Source organism: Pinus tabuliformis, chromosome 3_2 (genome assembly GCF_031772625.1).
Source record: "Pinus tabuliformis cultivar Carrire ecotype Pingquan chromosome 3_2, CPIR1, whole genome shotgun sequence".
Classification (NCBI taxonomy): domain Eukaryota; kingdom Viridiplantae; phylum Streptophyta; class Pinopsida; order Pinales; family Pinaceae; genus Pinus; species Pinus tabuliformis.
The window spans coordinates 1,138,992,087-1,139,010,757 of record NC_142302.1 but is presented as its reverse complement, the minus strand read 5'-3'; the positions used below and the strand labels follow the sequence as shown (position 1 = coordinate 1,139,010,757).

The 18,671-nt window shown below is 40.3% G+C and overlaps 2 non-coding genes across 2 annotated transcripts; both read right to left on the bottom strand.

Annotated features, from left to right (window-relative positions):
- Positions 1–3,235: 3,235 nt before the first annotated feature.
- On the bottom strand, positions 3,236–3,308 carry TRNAA-AGC (transfer RNA alanine (anticodon AGC)). Its single transcript has one exon. It is a non-coding gene; the product is annotated as a tRNA-Ala (tRNA).
- A 2,653-nt stretch (positions 3,309–5,961) lies between these two features.
- On the bottom strand, positions 5,962–6,033 carry TRNAD-GUC (transfer RNA aspartic acid (anticodon GUC)). Its single transcript has one exon. It is a non-coding gene; the product is annotated as a tRNA-Asp (tRNA).
- Positions 6,034–18,671: the final 12,638 nt, after the last annotated feature.

Below are 18,671 nucleotides of genomic sequence, written 5' to 3'. Positions count from 1 at the left end.
AATCTCTGTGAATAAGTGTCATATTATTCAAAATTTCTACAGTTGACAGATAATTATTGATATTCAAGTCATGTAGACTTGAAGTAAAAATATCCAATAGATGTGTCTCTTCATGAATTCGTGGAGCCCCTTTATTGGTGTATAAATAAAGGGTGAAATTGGAGTCATTAAGGCATCCATTGTGCAACACATTATACATCAAAGAGGAACTTGTTGAGGAGGACATTTATGAGCCCTAGCCGCAACAAAGAAGGAGGCAGAACAACGAAGTGGGAGAATTGTCTTTGGGTTTGAAATTGTTGTAGTGGAGGCTAAGGGTGCCAGAGGCTAGGCCGAGTTGAAGAGTCTCCTCACAAGTCTGTTTTGGAGCAACTCTTGGGGACAAAATCTACCTAACAGTGTTGATCATTAGCTACAGACTTGTTGTGTGTTAGGCTGAAGACAATAACACCACAATAGGGTGTGCGGAGGAGGGTTTAAGGGGTTGGTTTAAGCCTACAACAACATCGTGGTAGAGGAGGGATCTTCTAAGTGGATGCCGCTGTGTATTGAGGTTTTTTTTAGGGTTGTTTAGGGGTCAGTTAAGGGTTGTAGCATCCTGTTAAAGAAGCCCTAACCAGTGACAGTTAAGGGCAGCGTGGGATAGCAGACTTGGAGTAAAAGGTTGATGTGTGTTGGGTCAAGAAGTGACCAAGTTTGGATCAGATTGATTGTGTAGCTTGTTGGTTTCGTGTGGAGGACTTTTCGAGGAGGCGAAGAGCCCATCCTAAGAGCAGAACCGACAGTGAAGTATTGGGTACCACTGGTCTGGTGGAGCGCAGCATGTTGGCTACCTAAAGTAGCCCTAAACTAGCAGTCTTGAAGTGACGAATATAGGTGAATATTGGGTGAAGTTTGCAGCATTATGAGTAGCTCTTTGATGAATGAAAGAGGCTATGAGAAGGCAGATTAGAGCTCGGGAATTGGCCAACCTAGAGAGAATATTTATGAGCCGGTGTACATGTAACATAAGTGACATGCAACAGTGTTAGGTGGTATCACTCCTGGAGTATCAATGTGTAGTGGCTTGATGGACTAAGGCACTACTAGTGAGCAGTACGGAAGTGATGGACTCCAAAAATTACATAAGGAACATGGTTTTAGAAACTACTCCTCTCAATTTATGATTTTGCCTTAGTGATAGAGAGGATTCGACAAGTTAAAAGTTCAATTGCAAAGGTCAACGTTTATCATGTCATATGGGAAAACATCCTATTGTGGATCATTTCACCAATCAAGGCACCTTTAAAAACATGGGACTAATCAAAACACCTTTAAAAACATGGAGAGGATTGTCATCATGTGTAGTATTGTCATTAATAATGAGCGTCATACCATGATTGAATGAACATCTTCACACATATAGCTAACTTAATGATTGAATGATAAATTTCACACATGTAGACGACTTAATGATTGCATGAAGATTTTCACACATATAGCTAACTTTAGAGAGATACCATGATTGAATGAAGATTTTCAGACATACAGGAAACTTAAGAGGGTACATCCTCACACATATAGTTGACTTAATGATTGAATGAAGATTTTCACACATATAGCTAACTTAAGAGGGCACATCTTCACACATACAACTAACTTAATGATTGAATGACGATTTTCACACATATAGGTAACTTAAGAGGGCGCCTCTTCACACATATAGGTAACTTAAGAGGGCACCTCTTCACACATATAGGTAACTTAAGAGGGCGCCTCTTCACACATATAGCTAACTGAATGATTGAATGAATATTTTCACGCATATAGCTAGCTTAAAAAGGAACATGGGTCGTTATATAGCTAACTTAAGAGAGAGCACAAGGCTCCTTGTAAGGCTGCAAGATTGATTGAAGAGCTTCACACATATAGCTAACTTGCAAGACTGATTGAAGATCTCCACACAACCTAACTTAAAGAGGCACATGGATTGTTATAGAGCTAACTTAAGAGAGAGCACACGTTTCCTTGTAAGGTTGCAACATTGATTGAATATCTTCACACATATAGCTAACTTGCAAGATTGATTGAAGATATTCACACATATAGTTGACTTAAAAGGGCACATAGCTCGTTGTAAGGCTAAAGAAGATCCTCAGACATGTGGCTAACTTAAGAGGGCACATGGCTTGTTGTAAGGTTGAATAAAGATCTTCACACATATAGCTAACTTCTTAAAAGGGCACATAGCTTGTTGGAAAGATAAATGAGGATCCTCACATATATCGCTGACTTAAGAAGGCACATGGCTTGTTGTAATGCAAAAGGGAACATAGCTCATTGTAAGGCTAAATGAAGAACCTGATTAAGTTAAATAAAGATCCTCACACATATAACTAACTTAGGTTCCCCACACATGGTTTATTGCAATGCAAGAGGGAACATATAGCTAACTTAAAAAGGCACATAGCTCATTGTAAAGTTTAATGACGACCCTCGCATATAGTTGAATAAGTTGAATGAAGATCAGACATGTAGCTAAGTTCCTCACACATAGCTAAATATTGCAATTAAAGAGGGCACATAGAGCTAACTTAAAAAGGCACATAGTTCATTGTAAAGTTGAATGAAGATCCTAAATAAGCTACACATAGTTGAATAAGTTGAATGAAGATCACACATATAGCTAAGATCCTCACACATAGTGGAAAGGAGATCACACATATAACTAACTAAAGAAAAAGGCACATAGCTCATTGTAAATTTGGATGAAGGTCCTCCTTGCACATAGTTGAATAAAGATGAAGAACCTCACAAGATCCTCACACATAGCTGAATGAAGATCACACATGTAGCTAACTTAACAAGATCCTCACACATAGTTGAATGAAAATCACACAAATGTGGCTAGCATATAGCTAACTTAACAAGATCCTCACACATAGTTGAATGAAAATCACACAAATGTGGCTAGCTTAACCGTGAAAATCACACAAATGGCTAGTTGAATAAAGATCACACATATAGCTAACTTAAGTGAAAATCACACAAATATGGCTAGTTGAATAAAAATCACACATATGGTTAACTTAAGAAGATCTCACACATAGTTTAATGAAAATCATACAAATAGACTATAGAAACTATAAGGGTAACCCTAGCTCGATTCATGCAGTTTCAGATTAAAGTTATGATTTAGTTTTGCAATTCTACAAGTGGGCTCGCAGATGATTCAACTTTCAGTCTAAAATAGGCTTGGAGATGCGGGGTATCGATCCCCGTACCTCTCGCATGCTAAGCGAGCGCTCTACCATCTGAGCTACATCCCCATGGGGCTAAGAATCGAAACGTTTTGGTTTTCTGTTAATAATATAAATAATATGAAGACCCAAATCATTTATTTAGTGAGCAGTACTTTAGAGCAAAGCAGAATTACTGGATGCGGTGTGGCAAAATTTGTGTGGGAAATAAATATCGCCGGGAAATCGAACAGGTCGTAATACTCTTTTTTTCAGTAGGAAAAAATCGACATATTGTATTGAGATATGGATCATGTTACATATGACCGTAGTCTTGGAATATACACCAATATGGAGAGTATCAGCCGCCTGAAAAGGCTAAGAGTTATAATATAGAAGAGAGCATCAGCGATGTAATTACCATAGCAAAAACAACCTGTGAGAAGGCTATGAGACGGAATATAAGAGCGCAGGAAATATGTATACATGGCTCCGAAGTTGAGAGCATCAGCGATGTAATTACCATAGCAAAAACAACCTGTGAGAAGGCTATAAGACGGAATATAAGAGCGCAGAAAATATGTATACATGGTTCCGAAGTTGCACATGTGATGTATCAGCAGCATAAAGGCTATGATTCAAAATATATAAGAGAGCAGCAGCGGTCTATAAACCGGATATTGAGATGCGTGGAAAGTGGAACAGCTGCGAGAGAGCTAATCAAAATGGGAGCGCATGTATCCTGAAAATGGCATATGGGAAGAACACGTTCCATATGAGACCTGTATAATATTGCGCTGGACAGTATTCCCATGTTAGAGCTGAGTGGATATGGATCCCGAGATGAGTGGAAGGATGGAGAGCAAAGACAGGCAGGAGGCCTGAAAAATGCGCCGATTCCTCCATAACCAAATATTCCAGCAAGTGAGGCAGAAGAGTGCCTGTCTGTCAGAGCTTTGGTCTGCCCACCATTTAAATGCCTCCTGGATGGAAGAGAAGTGTCTGAGAGGGAAGCTGTGGAGAATCGAGAGTTCCTGCCAGATTACTTGGACAGCATGGCAGTGAAGAAACATGTGGAGATTTGTTTCATTGTCCTGAAGACATAGAACACATCGACCAGGACCGATCCATCCCTTTCGTAGTAATACATCCCAGGAGAGGAACAGGTCGTAATACTCACCATTATACGACAACGGTTTCTTTTATCCGGCTCTGATAAAGGCAATATGATGCATTAGCAAGCATTAATAAAATAATTTACAAGCCTATGATGCAGCCATCGAGAAGTTTGAATACGGGGCAAAAAAAAATTGTCTTATGTTTCACTGGACTTTTGATTTTGATCTAAATATCAAATTTCAATTGCCACTATGGGCTAGGATTTCACATTTTCTTTGTTATCTTTTGGGATGAAGTTACTCCCAAAATAATTGGGGTGTGAATTGGGTGGTTATATTGATTAATTTGTGATTCGTTTTTGGAGTTGTTGAGGAATTTTTTTAATTGGAATTCGGGGAAAAAAAAATCTTGTAGATGTAGTGTTTGAATCATGTTTTAGATGGTGGAAATAGATTCAACATCATCAAAAATCTTGAGGGCACCTAAAATAATGAAGTTTGACAGATTTTACTTAGATTTACAAAAATCCTTGCTGGATTTTTTCAAAATATGGCCGGAATTTCCATAACTTTTAGGGCAAAAAAGCATAATCGTTAGACTACAGCGTTGTGTTTTTGTGCAGAAGTGAATTTAGAAAAGGGCTCTCAGAAACAATTCAACTCAATAAAGAAAAAGGGAGTCACATCTAGGCACTAGATTGCAACCATATTTCTTTCAAGCACAACTATTGTCATGAGTACAGCCACTTCACAAAGAGTTGCCTAAATATAAAAGAATTTCAACCCTCTAAACAAGCTCCATCCCTCACAACAATAAACATTTAAACAAGTGTCTAAAAAGCACATGAATCAACAATCTAAGGGATCTCAGAATTTAGAAAAGGGCTCTAAGAAGCAATTCAACTCAATAAAGAAAGATGGAGTCACATCTAGGCACTAGATTACAGCCATATTTCTTCCACTCTTGTCATGAGTATGGCCACTTGACAAAGAGTTGCCTAGATATAAAAGAATTTCAATCCTCTCCAAACAAGCTCCATCCGTCACAACAATAATGAATAAAAAACATTTAAACAAATTTCTAAAAGACACACGAAGCAACAATCCAAAGAATCTAAGCCCAATCCAACCAATCATAGATTTGAAGTGTTAGAAGATCAAGAGGAAGTAAAAGAAGAAAACCCAAAAAGTTATCTTGAACCATCCATTAAATCTCCAAAGGAAATAGAGAAATCAATTCCACTCATCATGAAAAAGACTATCTAAGAGACTGACACCCATTCAAGAGAAGGATCTAGAAGTAGATGAAGCAGAATTAGAAGAAAAAGGAAGGAGAAATAAACCTCGATAATTCTGATTCCCTTTGAGAAAAAGATTCAAAAGAGGAAGGAAATTCTGATAACCAAAATCGCCAATGCCAGGAATCGAACTCTTTTATTGGTGGTCGTGTTATCTGGGAAACCCTAAATCGCCATCGCCGGGGATCGGGCCCGGCATGTCCATTTTATCCAATCACATTATTCTTAATAAAATACTGTTGACCCTGTTATTTGAAAAACCCGGGAAAAGCAAAATAATAAAATACTGTTGACCCTGTTATTTGAAAAACCCGGGAAAAGCAAAATCGCCGTTGCCGGGGATCGAACCCGGGTCACCCGCGTGACAGGCGGGAATACTCACCACTATACTACAACGACCATTTGTGAAAATTATTTTGATTAAACTGATAATTTATAATTAATTTAAAGCTATGATCTCCAGTTTCAGAAATATATTGATGAGTTTTTAAATACCGATGAGTTTAGTCTCCTTTGGTTGCACTGAAGGTAAGGGAAGCAACCTGGTTTTCTTGAATTGAGATGAGAGCTTAATATTTGCTGCGACACCGTCTATATTAACAAAGTCGAGAGCGTTCTCCGATTTTCAGAGACTTACATGGGTTCGAATCCCATTCTTGACAGTGTTCTCAAATTTCCGGAGGCTTGGGTTCAATTGCATTAAATTATCAAATCTACTTATAATATAAGTTATATGCATAAAATTATATTTTGTTATAGATTTTCTCTAAATTATGGATTCAAACTTTTATCGTTTCAGATTTGTATGGTTGTCGTTTCATATTTTAAAAGTAAAGACGAAAACCATCTTCTTAGTTATAGGGTTATTATGATAAACTTTTTTTAAGCAGAAATATATGTGAGTATGGTTGAAAAGAAGATTAGCATATGGTTAAAAAAATTGGGTAAATAGGTTAAGATATCACACAGGAATGTCATAGTAATAAAGTCAATTTTTTTTGCATTACTTTGTTCGTTTTAGCAAAGAATTTGATAGAATGCTTAGAATTTATCTTTTAGAATAGATTATAAGAATTAAAGATTTCATAATAATTGAGAATTGCCGTAATAAAGTTTTATAATAATGTTATTGCTAAGTTTACTGATGGGACCAGCCCACAATATGCTGTACAAACTTTAATAATGTCCGTTCGGTGTTAATTAACGATAAGTGTTTGGCTTACGATTAGTTACTAATCACACATTAATCAAGCAGCTGTCGATTACAATGATTTATGAATAATGATATCACTAATCAAGGTTTAACGCAGATATTTAGGCTGGAAATTGATTGCTATGTTAATATGTTAGTACACCGAGAAGACAAGTGTCCAGACCTCGGGCTTTCGTCCCGTGTTTGGCTAAACCCTGGGATAATGGGTTCTCCCGGTCATTTGCACTTTGCGCGGTTTGTTTATGACCTCTGCGACTCCGAAAGGGTTTGTTACTCTTCTGCTATTATGGTTGCCTGCACCGAATGTGGCTTCTGTTGGTAAGTTACAGTCATGCAATAATATTGTTTCTCCTTGGTTTACGCCTTACTGGGTTGGTTCTGCTCGTCCTTGGTCGAATTGTATAAGTTCTCCTATCTCTTGGGCGGCTCGTTGTTCACTGTTTCTTTCTAGTTGCTTGTTCGACCCTTTAACTTCATTTACAGTTCCTCTGCTACTGGAATGACCACATAATTTGTTGTTGAATTTGTATATGCTTGTGCTCAGGACGCGGCCTGAACAAGACCCTTCCATTTGCAACTGTTTCCTCTAGTAAGGTAAGTTATCTCTCTCTGCTACAAGTTATGCTCTCAATTTTTCCTTGTGCTAATGGTCTCGGCTCCTTGCTAGCAGGGTTATGGTTTAGTGATGGCCGCGGTCAATGGTAATTCTTCCTGCCCAGCTCTGTTGTCGAAAGGGTGAGTTCATCTGGTGCTCACACTCCTTTTTCTAACAGCGTTTACGCTTGCTGTCACGTTCTCAAACCCTTGTTGCTAACACCTTGTCGTGTTTCTTTTGAAGGTCTCTGGTCTCAAGCTAGCGTAATCCTTGGCTCCTTCTTCGAATAGACCTAGTAGGATCTTTCCTTGTTGTCTCTGTCTGGTCGAAGGGTTTCTGGTTGTGTTTGCTACTGTGCTCATCCTGTTCGGTTGCAATGAATTCGATTGTGCACAAATCTAGTTTTCTTGGTCTGTTGATTGTATATTGTGGCTTCCGCCGTGGGCTGTATAGAACTTTGTTAAGGGTTTGAAACCCTAACCCTCATCCTACTACTCTTTTTCTAAAAGAGGGTTTCCACGCCCTCATAACTATTGGCTATAGACTTGTATTCACGTGTTTGATGCCATGATGTGGACTATAATAATATTTGTGAAATATTAATGAAAGAAAATTGGTATTATCGTGCACATAATTACCTCTTGTTTATGCTCGATGTCGGAACTGTATTGTTGATAATGATTTACTGTATGTTCACGCCTTTGTAGCCTCTTTAGCGTGCACAAGAACTAGGTGTTTGTCTTCATTTTGTATATCTGGGTCTCGGCTGTAGTTATGCTTCTGCTTGATTTTATATTTGGGAACTTGCTTCTGTTCAGGAAGGAATTCGACAGTTTCTCTGTCTGTTCTAATATTGCAGGTAACAAAAAATAGATTATAGGAGATACAGTAGTCAATTCAGATGGATTCAGGGAAATAGAATGTAAAGAAAATGTCTCTGTTTTTGTATTATTATTCTCTGTTTCGGAAAGAACGAACCCCGTCCTTGCTGTGTACAATTGTTTTATAATTCCTTGCAATACAGTTAGCAAACTGTTGGCAGTTGCTTGTTTGGTTATGCAGTTATCAACTATCTTGCTATTTGATCTTTTCGTTCTGTAACATACAATGACAATATTTTCTTTCTGGTTATTTTGTTGTTTTTTTCCTAAAGTAAACTACTAGAAAATTAAACTACACAAGAGACCAGACAACCAAGTGTCTGCAACTGTTTCTACCTAACTGTATTGTCCCTAACTGTACTATCCGTAACTACTCATTAATAGACAAAAGCAAAATATAAAACAGGCTCCTAATAATGTCTTTAATTAATAACACAAATGAAATTCAAATTGTTGATGACCTCTCCTCCTCAGCTGAGACTAACACCCGGTCATGACGCCCCTAGCTGGATGCTCCTGCATTAGGCTCCCGAGGTAACAAAAATTCATGCCTCCAGTCCATGAGCTTCTCGACCGAATGACCCACCTGCTCTATCTTCTTGGCATCAAGCCACGGACTGTCCTCAATAGGACGGTTCTTCCACTTGACCAGGTATTGAAGATACTCCTTCCGCTGAGTTCGCTTAGCCACCTGAGTGTCAAGGATCCTCTCGATCTCGGCAAGCTGAACGTAAGGCTTTTGTCTCATCCAAGTATCACTTCCATCTTGGGTGTCCCATGTAAGTCGTCTAGTACTGTCTTCCTCTGAACCAACGGTGTATGGAAACAGGTCTGTTACATTAAAGATGAGCGAAATGCCTATCCCTGGTGACAACTGTATTTCGTAGGTATTCACTGAAGATTTCTGGAGAACTTTGCAGGGACCTATTTTCTTGTACTTCAGCTTGTTGTATGCACCTCTAGGGAAGCATTCCTTGAGCAAATGCGCAAGGACTTCATCTCCCACGTTAAATTGCACTTCCCTTCGTTTCAAATCTGCTTGCTGCTTATATTTTTGGTTGTTGTCCTGCAATTTGGTTTTCACCTGTTCATGCAAATCTTTCATTGCGTTAGCGAAATATTCCCCGTCAGCACTTCGTCTCTCCAGTTGTCCCAGATCTCATAATTCGTGCACTTCGCGAGGGTGAATGCCATACAAGATCTGAAAAGGACTACAACCCGTGCTGCGATTGGGCGAGTTGTTATAAGCGAACTCTACCTGGGCAAGTACTCAATCCCATATCCGTGAATTCTCACCAATCAAGCTTCGTAGCAGGTTCCCCAGACTTCTGTTTACCACTTCTGTTTACTCATCGATCTGCGGGTGATAAGAAGAGCTGTAACTCAACTGCATGTCCATCTTCTTCCACAAGGTGCGCCAAAAGTTCCCTGTGAACTTCACATCCCTATCAGAGAGAATAGACTTACGCAAACCATGTAGCTTGACAATCTCTGTAAAGAACAAGTGGGCCACGTGAATGGCATCGTTGGTTTTTCTGCAAGGGATGAAATGCGTCATCTTCGAAAACCGGTCCACTACTACCATCATCGAGTCATAACCCCATTGTGTCCTTGGTAAACCCAAGATGAAGTCCAAGCTGACTGAGTCCCACGGTCTACTTGGAATAGGCAACGGTGTGTAAAGTCCCGTGTTTTGATTGTGATGTTTTGCTAACTGGCACACTTTACATCTGGTCACAAATCTCTACACATCCCTTCGCATTTTTTGCCAAAAGTAAAAATGGCTGAGCTGCTCTAATGTCTTGTCTATGCCTAAATGTCCGGCTAGACCTCCACTGTGCTTCTCCTGAATAATATTCTCTCTCATCGAGCAGTCAGGAATGCATAACTATCCTCCTCTAAACAACAGTTTCTCCTGCAAGTTATTAGTCCAAGGGTTCTGACATGCCTCGTAGGCCTTCTTAAAATCTGTGTCAGCCTGATACAAATCTTTAAAGTGCTCAAAACCCAACACTTGTATAGTACTATGCTGCAAGAGTAAGGCCCTCCTACTCAACGCATATGCCACCTTGTTGGCCTGCCCGCTGATGTGTTTCAATGCAAAGGTGAAACTCTGCAAATATTCAACCCACTTAGCATGTTTGTGATTCAGCTTGTGCTGTTGCATCACATACTACAATGCAGAATTATCCGAGAACAAAACAAATTCATTCCCCAGCAAATAGTGTCTCCAATGCTTCAGTGCTTGGACAACAGCATAGAACTCCTTGTCGTAGGATGAATACTTCTGCTTGCTTTCATTCAACTTTTCGCTAAAAAATGCAACAAGTTTATCCTCCTGGCTAAGTACAGTTCCAATAGCCGTACCGCTTGCATCATAACAAACCTGAAAAAGCTTTTTAAAATCTGGCAATCTCAGGGTCGGTCTCTCTGTGATCTTCTTCTTTAGTAGCTGGAAACTTCTCTCTGCTACATCAATCCATCAAAAACGCTGACTGGCCTTTTTGATAGTGTCCAACATAGGTGCGTAGATTTCACTAAAATTTCTTATAAATTTCTGGTAAAAACTCGCCAGCCCATGAAAACTACGTACCTCAAATAAGATTTTCGGGGATGGCCAATTGACTATCGCTGCAATCTTCTCCGAATCCATCTTCAGCTCGTTTTCTACTATTACGAAGCCCAAATAAATTAATTCTTTTTGCAGAAAAGTACACTTTTTCAGATTGATCAACATCTTATTCTACTGTAATTTTTCCAATACTTTTCGAACATGTCGAAAGTGTTCCTCCCTTGTCTTATTGAAAATTAATATGTCGTCCAGGTACACTATCACAAACTTTCTGATGTATTCTTTCAGCATTTCATTCATTAGCCACATAAAGGTGCTAGGTGCATTAATCAGTCCGAATGGCATGAATAGCCACTCATATAGTCCCTCGTTAGTCTTGAAGGCTGTCTTCCACTCATCTCCCTGTCGAATTTGAATTTGGTGATACCCACTCTTTAAATCAATCTTAGAAAAATATGCTTCCCCGCTTAGGCAATCCATCATGTCGTCCATCCGTGGCAGTGGAAATCTGTACCGGATGGTGATCTTGTTGATGGCCCTCGAGTCTGTGCACATCCACCATTCTCCTCCTTTCTTGGGAGCGAGAACTATTAGAATTGCGCAAGGGCTCAAACTCTCCCTTATTAACCCTTTGTCTAGCAATTCCTACACCTGCTTTCTAATCTCCTCATTGTCTTTGGGGCTCATCCAATATGCTGCCTTATTTGGCAAACTTGCTCCAGGTATAAAGTCAATATGATGACTTATGCTTCTTTTAGGGGGCAGTTTATCTAGCAAGTCATCCACCACTATATCATTAAACTCCTGCAACATTTGCTGGATTTCTATGGGTAAATCTGACACCTCTATGTGTAGCAGCACCATCTTCGCTCTTCTAACAACAACATAGCTCACCTCACTGTCCTCAACTTGTTTCAGAAACTATTTCCCACTCATTAACGATACTCGTGTCTCAGTTGTCCTTGCTGTTTCTTCCTCCTTGATGGGCACAAGCATGTGCTTGATCCCATCTTTAACAAACTTATAACACTTTGTCTTCCCGTCATGTACCACCTTCCTGTCATACTGCCATGGCCTACCTAGCAGTATGTGACATACATCCATCGACATTATTTCACAAATTACCTTATCCCTATATCTGCCGATATGAAACTCTACCTCGCATTGCTCATATACCAGCAACTTATGGCCTTTTTGCAGCCATGAAACTTTCTAAGGGGTGGGATGTTTCAATCGCTTCAACCCCAACTTTTCCACCATCTCTGTGGCCACCAAATTATCTGTACTTCCACTGTTAATAATTAGCTTACAACACTTACCGTGTGACTTACAAACCGTCCGAAACAAAGCTTTCCACTGAGTTTGTTCAGTTGTTTCTTTGGCTAGTTTCAGCAACACTTTGTTCAAAACTAGGGCTTCCCCTGTTTCTGGCACATTTTCTACTTCTTGGGGAGGTGTCTCCGCTTCTTCTGGTTGTGCGACATACGCACCCCTCTGCCTAGCATGTTCTGCTTCAGGGCATTCAAACAAACTGTGTCCCCACTTGTGACCCCTGTAACATTGATAACCAACTCCTCTGCCTCGGCCATTTCCCCTGCCGCACTGATATGGCCTACCACCTCTCGTGCTTTCACCTCTTTCTGTTATTCCGGAAGCTTTAGAACTGCTACCTTCTTCATTACTGCTAGCAGTTCGCCCTCTGCCATAAATCTGTCCTCTTCCTCTGTTGGTTCCTCGTCCTCTCCTAGCATTTTGTTTTCTGGTGATTTTCTCCTCTGCTTTCATAGCACTCTAATCTGCTTCTTCAATGTTTTTCGAGGAAAGAATGTTGATTTCATCTAAGATTTCTAACCTCACACCATTTACATACCTGGCTATTTTCTTTGGGGTGTCCTCTGTATAACCGGCCTTAAGTTCACTCGGTAAAACTATTCAGTGTACTCCCTTACTGTCATCCCCTTCTACGTCAGATTCTGCACTTGACTGTGTAGTGCAATCTGGTAATCCTTAGGTAGAAATCTGTCTTTCAACTTGGCCACCATCCTTGACCATTTCTTGATCGACAACTTGTTCAACCTCCTTCTCTCTGTTTGGATGATGTCCCACCAAAGGGCTGCGTGTCCCTTCAACTTTGTCGTAGGGAACTTAACTCTACGGTCCTCACCGATCTCTTCGCACTCGAAATACTTATCCAGCTCATTGATCCAGTCCAACAGAACCTCTGTGGACAAGCTGCTGTCATAATTTGGGAGTTCTGGTTTGGGTTTGCTGCTTGCCATTAAGACTGACCTCAACAGTTTCATTTCCGGTCCTTCTTCATCTGATCCATCTGTTGTCGCTACAGCTTCCTCTTAGCTATCATCTCCTATCTCTGGATCCCTTCTTCTCCCTGCTTCAACCACCTCCAAACGGTTAGTAAGGATCCTGATCTCCTCTCTCAATCCTTCCTCTGCTATCCTTCGAACACCTTTTCCACGGCCTCGTCTTCCTACCTCCATTTCTCAAGCCAATTCCAAAATCCTGCTCTGATATCGCTTTGATGGGACCAGATCACAATATGCTATACAAACTTTAATAATGTCCATCCGGTGTTAATTAACGATAAGTGTTTGGCTTACGACTAGTTACTAATCACACATTAATCAAGCAATTATCGATTACAATGATTTATGAATAATGATATCACTAATTAGGGTTTAGCGCATATATTTAGGCTGGAAACCGATTGCTGTGTTAATATGTTTGTACGCCGAGAGGACAAGTGTCCAGACCTCGGGCTTCCGTCCCGCGTTTGGCTAAACCCTAGGGTATTGGGTTCTCCCGGTCATTTGCACTTTGTGCAATTTGTTTGTGAGCTCTGCAACTCCGAGAGGGTTTGTTAATGTTCTTCTATTATGGTTGCCTGCATCGAATGTGGCTTCTATTGGTAAGTTACATTCATGCAATAATATTGTTTCTCCTTGGTCTACGCCTTACTGGCTTGGTTCTGCTCATCTTTGGTCAAATTGTATGAGGTTCTCCTGTCTCTTGGGCGGCTCATTGTTCATTGTTTCTTTCCGGTTGCTTGTTCGACCCTTTAACTTCATTTATAGTTCCTCTACTACTGGAATGACCACATAATTTTTTCTTGAATTTGTATATGCTCGTGCTCAGGATGCGGCCTCAACGAGACCCTTCCATCCGTGACTGTTTCCTCTAGGAAGGTAAGTTATCTCTCTCTGCTACAAGCTATGCTCTCAATTTTTCCTTGTGCTAATGGTCTCGACTCCTTGCTAGCAAGGTTCTGGTTTAGTGATGGCTGCGGTCAATGGTAATTCTTCTTGCCCAACTCTGTTGTCGAGAGGGTGAGTTCATCTGGTGCTCACACTCCTTTTTCTAACAGTCTTTACGCTTGCTGTCACGTTCTCAAACCCTTATTGCTAACACCTTGTCGTGTTTCTTTTGCAGGTCTCTGGTCTCAAGCTAGCGTAATCCTCGGCTCCTCATTCGAATAGACCCGGTAGGATCTTTCCTTGTTGTCTCTGTCTGGTCGAAGGGTTTCTAGTTGTGTTTGTTATTGTGCTCGACCTATTCGGTTGCAATGTGTTCGATTGTGCACAAATCTAGTTTTCTTGGTCCATTGATTGTATAGTGTGGCTTCAGCCGTGGGCTGTATAGAAATTTGTTAAGGGTTTGAAACCCTAACCCTCGTCCTACTACTCTGTTTCTAAAAGAGGGTTTCCACGCCCTCCTAACTATTGGCTATAGACTTGTATTCACGTGTTTGATGCCATGATGTGGACTATAATAATATTTGTGAAATATTAATGAAAGAAAATTGGTATTATCGTGCACAAAATTACCTCTTGTTTATGCTCGATGTCGGAACTGTATTGTTGATAATGCTTTACTGTATGTTCATGCCTCTGTAGCCTCTTTAGCATGCACAGGAACTAGGTGTTTGTCTTCATTTTGTATATCTAGGTCTCGGCTGTAGTTATGATTCTGCTTGATGTTATATTTGGGAACTTGCTTATGTTCAGGAAGGAATTCGACAATTTCTCTGTTTGTTCTAATATTGCATGTAACAAAAAATAGATTATAGGAGATATAGTAGTCAATTCAGATGGATTCAGGGAAATAGAATGTAAAGAAAATGTCTCTGTTTTTGTATTATTATTCTTTGTTTCGGAAAGAACGAACCCCGTCCTTGCTGTGTACAATTGTTTTATAATTCCTTGCAATACAATTAGCAAACTATTTGCAGTTGCTTGTTCGGTTATGCAGTTATCAACTATCTTGCTATTTGATCTTTTCGTTTTGTAACATACAATGACAATATTTTCTTTCTGGTTATTTTGTTGTTTTTTTCCTAAAGTAAACAACTAGAAATTTAAACTACACAAGGGAACAAACAACCAAGTGTATGCAACTGTTTCTACCTAACTGTACTGTCCCTAACCGTACTATCTGTAACTACTCATTAACAGACAAAAAAAAAATATAAAACAGGCTCCTAATACTGTCTTTAATTAACAACACAAAGGAAATTCAAAGTGTTGATGACCTCTCCTCCTTAGCTGAGACTAACACCCAGTCATGGCGCCCCTAGTTGGATGCTCCTGCATCATTTACAAACACTAAGACTTAGTTGGAAGATATTAAATGTGATATAGGAGTTAAGCAAGGATGTTTCAACTCTCCTACTTTTCTAGGCATTTATATAGTCAAATCAAAGGGATGTCAACAATAAACAAGTTGTGTTGACACTACTTTAGCTCGAATTGTCATCATCCTTCTTTATGTCAAAGCTATTGTTCTTATGCTGATGTGCCCCTCTAATCTCGACAAACAGCTAAGAATTCTCAAGGATTGTTGTTGTAGCATGGATATCACAGTAACTATTGACAAAGCAAAGGTTATGATTATCAAATCTAAAATATCATGTATGTTAAGTTTGAAATTTACAATAACAAATTATAATAATTTATTGCATAGAAATATCTTGAAGTTGACCTTCCTCACAAGCTTAATTGTAGCTATAACATTGAGAAAAATGATTAATGAAAGGTGGTGTTATCACTCAGGTTGTCCCCAGGTTGGAGTAAGGAATACGGCCGAGGTAACCACAAACCAACTTTGGATTGCAGGTTCTAGCCCACTTGCAATCAGAGAGGGCTCTCTCTTTGGGATTTAGCTTTGTTGAAAATGATCTTAGGCTAGCTATTGAGTTCAGGGGTTTTTTGTTCTGTTTTGGTGGGAAAATTGATGTTTCAGGTAGAGAGGCATAGCACAGTCTGAGTGTTTCAAACCATTGGGCGTGGAGTCGAGGAGGAGGACTACTGGTGCATTTCCTTGGTCACAATAAGGGAAAATGGAGCAAGATAGCTGCGCATGAAACAAATTTTTCAGATTTAAATGATGGAAAGAATGCTAAGTAACGTGAGGCAGTTAAGAATCTCTCAATCAACTTAACAGATGTAGGTAACAGAGCTCTACTTAGGGGCATTTAAGAATCCCTAGATAATTGGCAAACACAGGTGAATAGGGGTAAATATGAGCCAGGAGGAATTCATATTCATAACCAATTCATTCAGATTAAAACATAAGGAAATAGCAGAAAATGAGCATAGAGTGTATTTAAACAAATTTTAAGCTATTCTTTCTTTCTGCTATTTAGATAGTGGTAAACAATAAAACATAGGTAAGATGCACTTATTGTTTCAGGCTACAACACAAGAATTCTATCTTCATTTCTTCAAAACATTCATTAACAACAGGCAGTTTTCTCTCCAAGCTTTCAGCAATCTTTGGTTATAGAAAAAACTTAGGTATACAATGCGAGTCTCTAGTGAAAATTCTCAATTGACCAACTCTTGAAACAATGTAGAGAGCGATATATATAGGGAAAAACTCTCTACAACTGCTTTTATTACAACTTGACCTAATCAGGTCCTAAAGAATAATTAATTTGACCTAATCCTATCTGCAATAAATACATAAAAATATCTTTGGCTGCGCTGAGGACTGCCGTATCAAATGAAGTGAATGTGCTTGTCCTCGGTGGCTTGGTGCAGTGTTTTCTAAAATAAATGGGTATGGGTTTCTGCTTCTTTGTTGTCTATCTGCATTTAAAGCTTTAACTGTGATTTGAGGGCAAGGATGGGCTTACGCCTCTTGATTTGACTTTCTGGGGGGCTCATCAATGTACAGGTGCTTCGAGCCCCTAAAAAATCTTCGGCTGATACTCTTTGGCTCTTGTTCTTCCTCTGATACTCTTTGACAATAAATTGGGATGCTGTTCTGATGTGCTATGCATTAAATCAGCATTTAATGGCCACTGTTCGGCTCTGTCTTCCTTAAAACTGTCTTCGGCTCCTTCCTGAATGCTTCGCGAAGAAAAACGGGTCATTCGGCGCCTTTCGGGCTTGTTGGGGGCTGCGTAATGAAAAGATTCCCTAAAGATTCCCCACTTCGGCCTATTTTATCCAGCGATGCGCGATTTACGCAAATCGCGCATCAAAAACTGCCTCAGAAACTGATTCCAGGGCTCCAGAGTGCGATTTTCGCCCTTCGCGCCAAAAACTGATGATGACGTCAGCATGATGTCAGCAGGTGGGACCTCATACGGCGGATGACGTCAGCATGATGACATGGCAGGATGACGTCAGCATGATGACGTCATCACGTACGGAGGTGACGTGGCAGTACGACAGGGTGACTCGGCGGTACAGTGGCAGGAGGCGGCAGGCAGATGACGTGTCATGGTGACTGGGCAGGGGGGTGACGCAAGCGGGTGATGTCACTGGGCAGGAGGCAGTTTCCGGTTTTGTGGCGCACCGCCTTTAGGCATGAGTGGTTTTGTCAGAGGGGGCTCCGCCACAACCCAGGAGGTGACGCGTGGCGGGAGTACGACGGCAATACCGCCCATCTCCCGGACGCTAACCTTCGGGCGCGTTGGGGGACAGGAAGGCCCACCCACCGTAGATCTGTGGGGCGGGTGATCTAACGGTTGTCGGCTGGGACGAGGCAACGAAGGGATAAGGGGCGGGAATATTCCAATTTTAATATGGCGCGGCGGTGGGTTTAAAACTTAGGGAATGGCAGAGTTTGTGGGTTAATGCGTGTGGATTAATATTTTCAGCGGTGAAACTTTGGGAAATGGGGAAAATATGGTTTTTCTTTTTTTGGAGGTTTGTGTGGGCGGGATTTGAATATTTACAAGCCCAACTTTAGGGGGAGGGTGTCAACAGGGGCATTGTAGAATTAAGGGAATGGCTGTTAGTCTAACCAGGTGTTAGACCAATTCCAAGACACGGATGGGCTAATGGCAGCCCCAGATGGACTGTTCTTTCCCTGACTTAGAAAATATGGCTATATTGCCAGGGAGGGGATATTTACATAGGGGAGTTTTATATACATTCTTTTAGTAGGGGAAGGGGGAAAACTGACAGGGAGTTATATAGTAGAGTTAGTGGTTAATATGGTGATGATAAGTAGACGCTAAGGTAAGAGACTTTAGACTAATTTTGGGAAAAAGAACTTGTAAAGAAATTAAATCCTTGAGCGAAGCAGATCTCCACTAAGGCAAATGATATGGAAAATGATGAACTAAGAGGAATCAAGCAGATCTTGACCTCTTTAGGAAATTAGTAAGTGACTTGGGAAATGAGAAGAAGGGGAAGTTAGTTATGTCTAGCTCGAGCTCCTGCAGATGAAAAACTGTCTGCACTGTGATCTGAAGAGATAAAACACTTTGTAACACAAAATTGATCATAAATCATCATTCTGCAACCT